This window comes from Macaca nemestrina, chromosome 17, assembly GCF_043159975.1.
Source record: "Macaca nemestrina isolate mMacNem1 chromosome 17, mMacNem.hap1, whole genome shotgun sequence".
NCBI classification, from domain to species: Eukaryota; Metazoa; Chordata; class Mammalia; order Primates; family Cercopithecidae; genus Macaca; species Macaca nemestrina.
In genome coordinates, this window is record NC_092141.1 from 58,944,009 (window position 1) to 58,954,357 (window position 10,349).

Genomic DNA, 10,349 nt, shown 5'->3' on the forward strand with positions numbered 1-10,349 from the left:
GATTTTTAAAAAAAAACATAGCCAGGTTGAAGTGCAGTGGTGTGATCTTGGCTCACTGAAACTTCCGCCTCCCGGGTTCAAGTGATTCTCGTGCCTCAGCCTCCTGAGTAGCTAGGATTACTGGTGCCTGCCACCAAGCCCGGCTAATTTTTATATTTGTAGTTTTTGTATTTTTAGTAGAGACAGGGCTTCACCATGTTGGCCCAGCTGGTCTCAAACTCCTGACCTCAGGTGATCTACCTGCCTTGGCCTCCCAAAATGCTGGGATTACAGGCATGAGCCACTGTGCCTGACCCTAAATATAATTTGAATGTATTTTGAATGGATGGGATTAACAGCAGATGAAATATCACAGAAGAAAAGGTCAGTAAACGTGAAGATATATGAAGACATTATCAGCAGAAAGTTTCTGAAAGGAAGAACATGGAAAGAAATAACCAAAAACATAACAGAGCCATGGTTATCCCGGGATAATATCAAGTGCTCTGACATACTTGTTGTTGAAGTCCAGAAAGAGTGGAGAAACAGGAAAACAGAAAATTTTTTGAAGAAATAATGACCAAAAGTTTTCCAACTTTGATGAAAACTAGAAACTCAAAGATCCAAGAATCTCAATACCGACTACAAAGATAGTAAATGACAGCAAGATTCATTATAATCAAACTGCTGAAAATCAGAGATGATGAGAAAATCTTAAAAGAAGCCAGAGGGAAAAAGAGACATTGCATATAGAGGGACAAAGATAACAATGATCATGGACTTATTGTCAGAGACAACATAAGCCAGAAGATAATAGAACACAATTTTTTAAGTTGTGGAGAAAAAAAGTACTCTCAACGTAGATCTCTAAACCAAGTGAAAATATCTTTACAATGATGGTGAAATAAAGACTTTTTCACATGCACAAAGAATGAGAGACTTTGCCATCAGTCGACCTACACTACAAGAATGTTAAAGAGGCTAGACCTGGTGGCTCACTCCTGTAATCCCAGCACTTTGGGAGGCCAAGGCGGGTGGATCACTTGAGGTCAGGAGTTCTAGACCAGCCTGCCCAACATGGTGAAACCCCATCTCTACTAAAACACAAAAATTAGCCAGGCATGGTAGCAGGCGCCTGTAATACCAACTACTAGGGAGGCTGAGGCAGGAGAATTGCTTGAACCTGGGAGGCGGAGGTTGCAGTGGGCCAATATCACGTTACTGCATTCCAGCCTGGGGTGCAGAGTGAGACTCTGTCTCAAAAACAAAAACAAAAACAAAAAAAGTTAAAGAAAGTTTTTTCAGGCAGAGGGAACATGATACCAGATGGAAACTTGGAGCTACACAAAGGAATAAATAGAACAAGAAATGAAAAATATGTGAGTAAATGTAAAATATATTTTTTTCATTTAAAATTTTGTTTAAAAGATCATCGACTACCTAAAGAAAAAAGAATAACCACTTATTATGGGGTTTATAACATATGTAGAAATAAAATGTATGATAACAATACCACGAAGCATGGGGGCAAAAAGAAAATACGCCAGTTTAAGCTTCTAACTTTTACATGATGTGATATAAGGTTATTTGGAGGAAAACTGATAAACTAAAGATGCATATTGTAAACCTTAGAGCAGGGATTGGCAAACTTCCTGTAAAGGGCCAGATAGTAAATATGTCAGGTGTTGAAGGCCATACAATCTCTTTTGCAACTAATTAACTCTGCTGTTTTATCAAGAAAGCAGCTGTAGACAATATTCAAATGAGTGAGCATGGTTGTGTTCCAATAAAACTTTATTTGTGGACTCTGAACTTTGAATTTTATGCCATTTTCATGTATCCCCAAAATATTACTCTTTTGAATCATTTCAACTTAAAAGAATTTTTTTTTGAGACAGAGCCTTGCTCTGTTGCCCAGGCTGGAGTGCAGTGCTACAATCTCAGCTCACTGCAACCTCCGCCTCCCAGCTTCAAGTGATTTTCATGCTTTAGCCTGCCGAGTAGCTGGGACAAAGGTGTGCACCCCCATACCTGCTAATTTTTGTATTTTTAGTAGAGACACGGTTTCACCATGTTGGCCAGGATGGTCTCAAACTCCTGGCCTCAAGGGATCCGCCTGCCTTGGCCTCCCAGAGTGCTGGGATTACAGGCGTGAGCCACTGTGTCCCTGCCCATTTCAACTTTTAAAAAAGGTAAAGCATTTTAGGAAGCCAAGGTGAAAGGACTGCTTGAGGACAAGAGTTTGAGGCTGTGGCGAGTTATGATGGCTCTTCAGCACTTCACTCAGAGTGAGAGAGTAAGACTTTGTCTCAAAAACAGACAGAGATTCTTTTGCGTATTCATGGTCATGTGTAAGATGTGCCTCCCTCCAACCTTGTTACCATGTGGATGTCAGCACTTTACCCATTTGATGATCTGACGTGAGGGAAAAAAAGTAAAAAGTAGGCCGGGAGCGGTGGCTCATGTCTGTAATCCCAGCAGTTTGGGAGGCTGAGGCAGGTGGATCACCTGAGGTCAGGAGTTCGAGACCAGCTTGGCCAAAATGGCGAAACCCTGTCTCTACGAAAAATACAAAAAAATTAGCCAGGCATGGTAGCGGGTGCCTGTCATCCTAGCTACTCGGGAGGCTGAGGCAGGAGAATTGCTTGAACCCTGGGGGATGGAGGTTGCAGTAAGCCGAGATCATGCCACTTCACTCCAGCCTGGGCAACAAGAGTGAAACTCTGTCTCAAAAAAAAAAAGTAAAAATTATTCTTTTTTTTAGAGATGGAAAGTTGCTGTGTCACCAGGCTGGAGTGCAGTGGTGTGATCTTGGCTTACTGCAACCTCTGCCTCCTGGGTTCAATCAATTCTCCTGCCTCAGCCTCCCGAGTAGCTGAGACTACAGGCACGAGCCACCATGCCCGGCTAAATTTTGTATTTTTAGTAGAGACAGAGCTTCACCATGTTGGCCAGGCTGGTCTCGATCTTTTGACCTCATGATCCACCTGCCTCAGCCTCCCAAAGTGCTGGGATTACAGGCGTGAGCCACCCTGCCTGGCCATAAAACCTTTTCTTAACAAATCTCTCAGCCAGAAGAATTTCAAGTAATTTACATAGATAGTCTGCCCTCAACCTGTGGAGCATAACTCCCCACTCCTTAAATGTGAGCTGGCATAAAGACTTCCTTCCAAAGATTACAGTGTGGAAAGGGAGAAAAATGAGTAAATTTAGAGAAACCTGGCAAATGCTAACCTCAGCTGGGTGATCAAAGTCAATATCAATAATGATAAGTCAGGCCGGGCACGGAAGTTGCAGTGAGCCGAGATCGCACCACTGGGCAACCTCTGCCTCCCAGGTTCAAGTGATTCTTCTGCCTCAGCCTCCTGAGTAGCTGGGACTACAGTCCAACTCCACCACGCCCAGCTGATTTTGTATTTTTAGTGAAGACAGAGTTTCATCATGTTGGCCAGGCTGGTCCTAAACTACTGACCTCAAGTAATCCACCCGCCTTGGCTTCCCAAAGTGCTGGGAGTACAGGTGTGAGCCACTGTGCCCGGCCTGATGGTATGTATTCTTGACCTGATGTGATGAAAACGGCACTTTTACCTTTGTAGTCTTCCTTTGTAAAACCGATAACCCCAGTTTAACCATGAGAAAAACATTAGGTAAATCCCAATAGAGGGACATTCTATAAAATGCCTGACCAATACTCCTCAAAACCATCAAGGTCATTAAAAAAAGGATAGTCTGAGAAACTGTCACATGCTTGAGGAGCCAGAGGAGATATGATGACTAAATAAATGTGATATCTTGGATGGGATCCTGGGTCAGAAAATGGACATTAGGTTAAAACTAAGGCAATCTCCCAAGTGTCCACTCCTTGACAGATGAGGGGGTAAACAAAATGTGTGATATCCATACAACGGAACGTTATTCAGTGTTAAGAAGGCGCCTAGGCACGGGGGTTCAGGACTGTAATCCCAGCACTTTGGAAGGCTGAGGTGGGTGGATCACTTGAGGCCAGGAGTTTGAGACTAGCCTGGCCAACATGATGAAACACCATCTCTACTAAAAATACAAAAATTAGCCAGGCACTGTGGTGGGCACCTGTAATCTCAGCTACTCAGGAGGCTGAGGAAGGAGAATCGTTTGAACCCAGGAGGCAGAGGTTGCAAATAAGCTGAGATCATGGCACTGCACTTCAGCCTGGGTGACAGAGTGAGATCCCATCTCAAAAAGCAAACAAACAAAGTACTAAGAAAATTTGAATAGAGTATGAACTTTAGTTAATAATAAGGTATCACTGATCCATTAATTATAACTAATGTACTATGCTAATAATAAGGAAAACTGGATACAAGATGTATGAAAATGCTGTACTATGTTCATGATTTTCTGTATATCTAAAACTGTTCTAAAAATAAAGTTTATAACTAAAAAACCCCAACATTCATAGCTCATGGGGCATAAAAAACAGGTCACGGGGCATATGCTTACTACTGCCTTAGAACAAGTACTAACAAATTTTAAAGCAATATAGGTAATTAGACATTAGTAGAGATAAAATAAATATTTTAAAATATTCAATTAATTCAAAAGAAGGCAGGAAAATAGGAAAAAGAAATAAAGTACATATGGGGAGAATAGAAAACAAATAACAAGATGGTAGATTTGAGCCCAATGATGTTGACACAATTACATTAGAAGTAAATAATCTACATATTCTGAAACCTAATTATCAAACTGGATAAAATAAAACAAAGAACAAGACTCAACTTTATGCTATCTTTAATATGTAAGATTGGCACCTAATAATTTCAGAGAAATGATGGAAACCAGGAGACAATTAAATGATGTATTTGAAGGCCAGGCACGGTGGCTCATGCCTGTAATCCCAGACTTTGGGAGGCCAAGGTGGGAGGATCACATGAGGCCAGGAGTTTGAGACCAGCCTGGCCAACATGGTGAAACTTCAACTCTGCTAAAAATACAAAAATTAGCCAGGCGTGGTGGCGGGCACCTGTAATCCCAGCTACTTGGGAGCCTGAGGCACAAGAATTGCTTGAACCTGGGAGGTGGGGGTTGCAGTGAGCCAAGATCACACCACCGCACTCCAGCCTGGGTGATAGAGTAAGATTCGGTCTCAAAAAATAATTATATATTTGAAATGCTGTAAAATAACTGGCAAACTAGACAAGTGAAAATATTCCCTAAAAGATGAAGAGGCTGGGCGTGGTGCCATGTACCTGTAGTTCTAGCTACTTCGGAGGCTGAGGCAGGAGGACTGCTTGAGCCCAGGAGTTTGAAGCCAGCTTGGACAACATAGTGAGACTCTGTTAAGAAGGAGAAGGAGAAGAAGATTCCATTCTGACATGTAAGAAGCTTGGAAGTAAGTTGTTACTCTGCCAACAAGCAAAAAGCTGAACCAACTGAAAAAATCAACAGCTTCCTCTTGGATTCATCACAGGGCAAGCTGCTGTACTCAACACTGGAGAAGAAGACAGGTGGATATAGAGAATCACAATTTACCACAGCAGAAGAAACCCATGAGCAAAAATATCCCTGGGAACCAGACCTGAACTGTAACTGATGAATTGTTGGAGGCTTAATGTGAACAAGTCTGAGAGTTAAACATTCTAGGTGGAGGTCAGGTGTGGTGGCTCACGCCTGTAATCCCAGCAGATTGGGAGGCTGAGCTGGGTGGATCACCTGAGGCCAGAAGTTCAAGACCAGCCTGGCCAACATGGTGAAACCCCATTTCTACTAAAAAAAACCACAAAAATTAACTGAGTGTGGTGGCACATGTCTGTAATCCCAGCTACTCAGGAAGCTGAGGCATGAGAATCACTTGAACCCAGGAGGCAGAGGTTGCAGTGAGCCAAGATTGCACTACTGCACTCCAGCCTGGGTGACAGAGTGAGACTCCATCTCAAAGAAAAAAAAATTCCAGGGGGACCTAGTTACAGGAGGGACCCCCCCAACACACACACACTTTTGTGAGTTTTACTTACCTCCAGGAGGTTAACCAGGTTCTCATATGAAATATGCCAGAGCATTCTGTTCAGCTTCACAAGGCCTGCCCTCAAGAGGAACTATTTTACCAGAGCCTAAAGTATTGTTTTGTTTTGTTTTGTTTTGTTTTGTTTTGTTTTGTTTTGTTTTCAGAGCCTACAATTTCACAGGCTCTTTGAAAGATTGAGACAATCATAGGTTTGGAGAGCACTTCCCCTCTCCCACACTTTACCAACACATTACTAAAGAAACTGCAGTTTCTTTTGTTCAGCACATCAATCATGTCTCGCTATCAAAAAAAAAAAATTATGAGACATACATACTAAAGGACAATAGAAGGTAATTTGAAAGGACAGAGCAAGCATGAGAGCCAGGCTCAAATATGGCTGGGATGTTAGAATCATCAGGCCAGGAATTTAAAAATAACTATGATTAATGCTAAGTGGGGGCGGGCACGGTAGCTCACGCTTGTAATCCCAGCACTTTGGGAGGCAGAGGCAGGCGGATCACCTGAGGTCAGGAGTTTGAGACCAGCCTGCCCAACACAGTGAAACCCCCGTCTCTACTAAAAATACAAAAATTAGCTGGGCGTGGTGGTGGGTACCTGTAATCCCAGCTACTTGGGAGGCTAAGCCAGGAGAATTGCTTGAACCTGGGAGGCAGAGGTTTCAGTGAGCTGATGAGATTGTGCCACTGCACTCCAGCCTGGGCGACAGAGCTAGACTCTGGTCTCAAAAAAAAAAAAAATATATATATATATATATATGCTAAGGGTGCTAATGGATAAAGCGTACAGCATGCAAGGCCAGATGGATAATGTAGACAGAGAGATGGGAATTCTAAGAAAGAACCAGAAGAAAATGTTAGAGATCAAAAACACCATAACAGAAACGGTGAATGCCTTTGATGGGCTCGTCAGTAGGCTGGACACAGCTGAGGAGAGAATCTCTGAGCTTGAGAATATGTCAACAGAAACCCCCCAAAACGGAAGAGAAAACACTCTTCTTTCTGAAGACTGAAAACACACACACACATGCACGTGCGCGCACACACACACACACCACACGCGCACAAAAAGCCCATAACAGAATATCCAAGAACTGTGGGACAATTGCAAAGGGTGTAACATACACATAATGGGAATACCAGAAGGAGAAGCAATAAAGGAACAGAAGAAATATTTGAAGCCACAATGACTGAGAATTTCCCAACTTAAAGTCAGACACCAATCTACAGATCCGGGAAGAATTTGAGAATACGAGGCAGGATAAAAGAAAAAAAAAATTACATCTAGGCATATCCTAGGCAAGCTGCAGAAAATCAAAGATAAATGCAAAATCTTGAGAGAAACCAGAGGAAAAAAAACAACTTCCTCATAGAGGAGCAAAGATAACAATTACATCTGGCATCTCCTCAAAAACCACGTAAGCAAGAACAGAGTGGAGTAAAATAGAATCATGCACTGCATAAAGATATTTCGGTCAATGATGGACCACATACAATCGTACGGTGGTCCCATAAGATTATCACACCATACCTTCACTGTAGGTATTCTACATTGAGATATGTTTAGATACACAAACACTTGCATTGTGTTACAGTCACCTACAGCATTCAGTATGATAACATGCTGTACGGGTTCGTAGCCCAGGAGCAACAGGCTATCTCACACAGCCTGGGTGTATAGTAGGCTCTGTTATTTAGCTCTGTGTAAGTTCCCTCTATGATGTTTGCACAACGATGAAATCACCCAATGATGCATTTCTTCAAATTATCCCTGTTGCTAAGTGATGCATGATTGTATTTAAAAAGTGTTGTGAGAGGAAAAGCCACCTACCTGGAATTCTGGGACCTGTGAAATTATCCTTCAAAAGTGAAGAAAAAATAAAATGCAAAACTATATATCTTCAATTCACAGAAGATAACACGGGAGAAAGCCTAGATGACCTTGGGATTACTTTTTAGATAAAACACCGAAGCCTTGATTCATGGACGAAAAGATTGATAAGAGGGACTTAATTAAAATGAAAAACTTCTGCTCTGCAAAAGACACTGTTAAGAGAATGAGAAGACAATCGACAGACGGGGAGAAAATATTTGCAAAAGACACATTTGATAAACGACTTATCCAAAATACACAAAGAACTCTTAACACACAACCTTAAGGAAACAAACAATCCAATTAAAAAATGGGCAAAAGATCTAAACACACACTTCACCAAGAAGACATACAGATGGCAATTATATATAAGAAAAGATGCTTAACATCATATGTCATTAGGGAATTACAAATTAAAACAACAATGAGATACCACTACATACATATTAGGATGGCCCAAATCCAAAACACTCACAAGACCAAATGTTGGCAAGGATATGGAACAGGAACTTTCATTTGTTGCTGATGGGAATGCAAAATGGTACAGCGACTTTGAAAGACAGTTTGGCGGTTTCTTACAAAACTAAAGGCATTCTTATCATGCAATCTAGCAATTTTGTCCCTTGGTATTTATCCAAATGAGTTTAAAACTTATGTCTACACAGAAAAAACCTGCACATGAATGTTTATAGCAGCTTTATTTGTGATTGCCAAAACGTGGAAGCAATTAGGATGTTTTTCTGTAGGTGAATGGATAAATAAACTGCAGTGCATTCATACAATGGAATGTTATTCAGTGCTAAAGAGAGATGAGCTATCAGGCCGTGAAAAGACATGAAGGAAACTTAAATGCATATTTCTAGATGAAAGAAGCCAATCTGGAAAAGCTACCTACTGTATGATTCCAACTACATGGCATTCTGGCAAAGGCAAAACTTTGAGGATAGTAAAAGATCAGTGGTTGCCAGGGGTGGAGAGAGAGAAGGATGAACAGGCAGAGCACAGAGGATTTTTAGGGCAGTGACACTATTCTGTATGATGCTACAATGGTGGATTATATCATATACATTTGTCCAAACTCAGAATACTCAACACCAAGAGTGAACCCTAATGTAAACTATGGTCTTTGGGTGATAATAATGTATCAATGTAAGTTCATCTGTTGCAACAAATGTACCTTTTTTTTTTTTTTTCAAAGACAGAGTTTCGCTCTTGTTGCCCAGGCTGGAGTGCAACGGCACCATCTCAGCTTGCTGCCACCTCCGTCTCCTGGGTTCAAGTGATTCTCCTGCCTCAGCCTCCCAAGTAGCTGGGATTATGGGCATGCACCACTACGCCCAGCTAATTTTTGTATTATTAGTAGAGATGGGGTTTCACCACATTGGCCAGGCTGGTCTTGAACTCCTGACCTCAGGTGATCCACACACCTCAGCCTCCCAAAGTTCTGGGATTACAGGTGTGAGCCACTGCTCCCGGCCCAAATGTACTATTTTGATAGTAGCAGAGACTATGTGGGGACAAGGGGTTTATGGAAATCTCTATGCCTTCTGCTTAGTTTTTTTTTTAAAAAAACAATAAGTTTATTTAAACAACAAGACACTTGAAGGGAAAACTATCGAGGATTCCTTTTTTTTTTTTTTAGAGTAATTTCTCCCTACTTAAAGATAGATTGCCCTACATGTAACAGCTATGTACAAAAAAGTTATAAAATTGTCCTTGGCTTTATAATGACAAATGAAAAACATTAAAATTCTCCAACTGAACAAGGTATGCAAGGATTTTTATGTGTGTGTGTGTTTTTTTTGTTTGTTGTTGTTGTTGTTAAAACAGTGAGGGCAAAATAACTTACTGGAATATAAAGGTAGAAGTTGAATGAACATGCAACTAATGGAGAAAGGGGATATTTTCACAGAATCCGTATTTTTCCCCATCCCGTCTCCACTTGATGCCAATCAAAACATACCATTGGCTGTTCAGTTTTTTAAAATGCAGCACGCTTGTGCACATATATCAGTTACTTTATGTACATAAAGGAATGGGGAAGGGGGAAATCAAAGAATAGAGAAAACTGTATTGTGATAGTCAGGATTCAGTGGAACCAAATTGCAATTTTCTAATTCAGAATGTAATCTTGTAATCTTGGTCTTTAAAGAACTGAGTGCTGGAGTAAAGAAGCAGATTCGGGCCAGGTGCGGTGGCTCACGCCTGTAATCCCAGCACTTTGGGAGGCCGAGGTGGGTGGATCACGAGGTCAGTAGTTCGAGACCAGCCTGGACAACATGATGAAACCCCGTCTCTACTAAAAATACAAAAAAATTAGCTGGGCGTGGTGGCACACGCCTGTAATCCCAGCGACTTGGGAGGCTGAGGCAGGAGAATTGCTTGAAACTGGAAGGTGGAGGTTGCAGTAAGCCGAGATTGCGCCACTGCACTCTAGCCTGAGCAATAAGAGCAAAACTCCATCAAAAAAAAAAAAAAAAAAAAGCAGTTTCCCTTC

General features: G+C 41.5%; 1 pseudogene; it reads left to right on the forward strand.

The window, feature by feature from the left end:
• The first annotated feature begins 2,304 nt into the window (after positions 1-2,304).
• On the forward strand, positions 2,305-2,392 carry LOC112425001 (small nucleolar RNA U13; annotated as a pseudogene).
• The last annotated feature ends 7,957 nt before the right edge of the window (positions 2,393-10,349 follow it).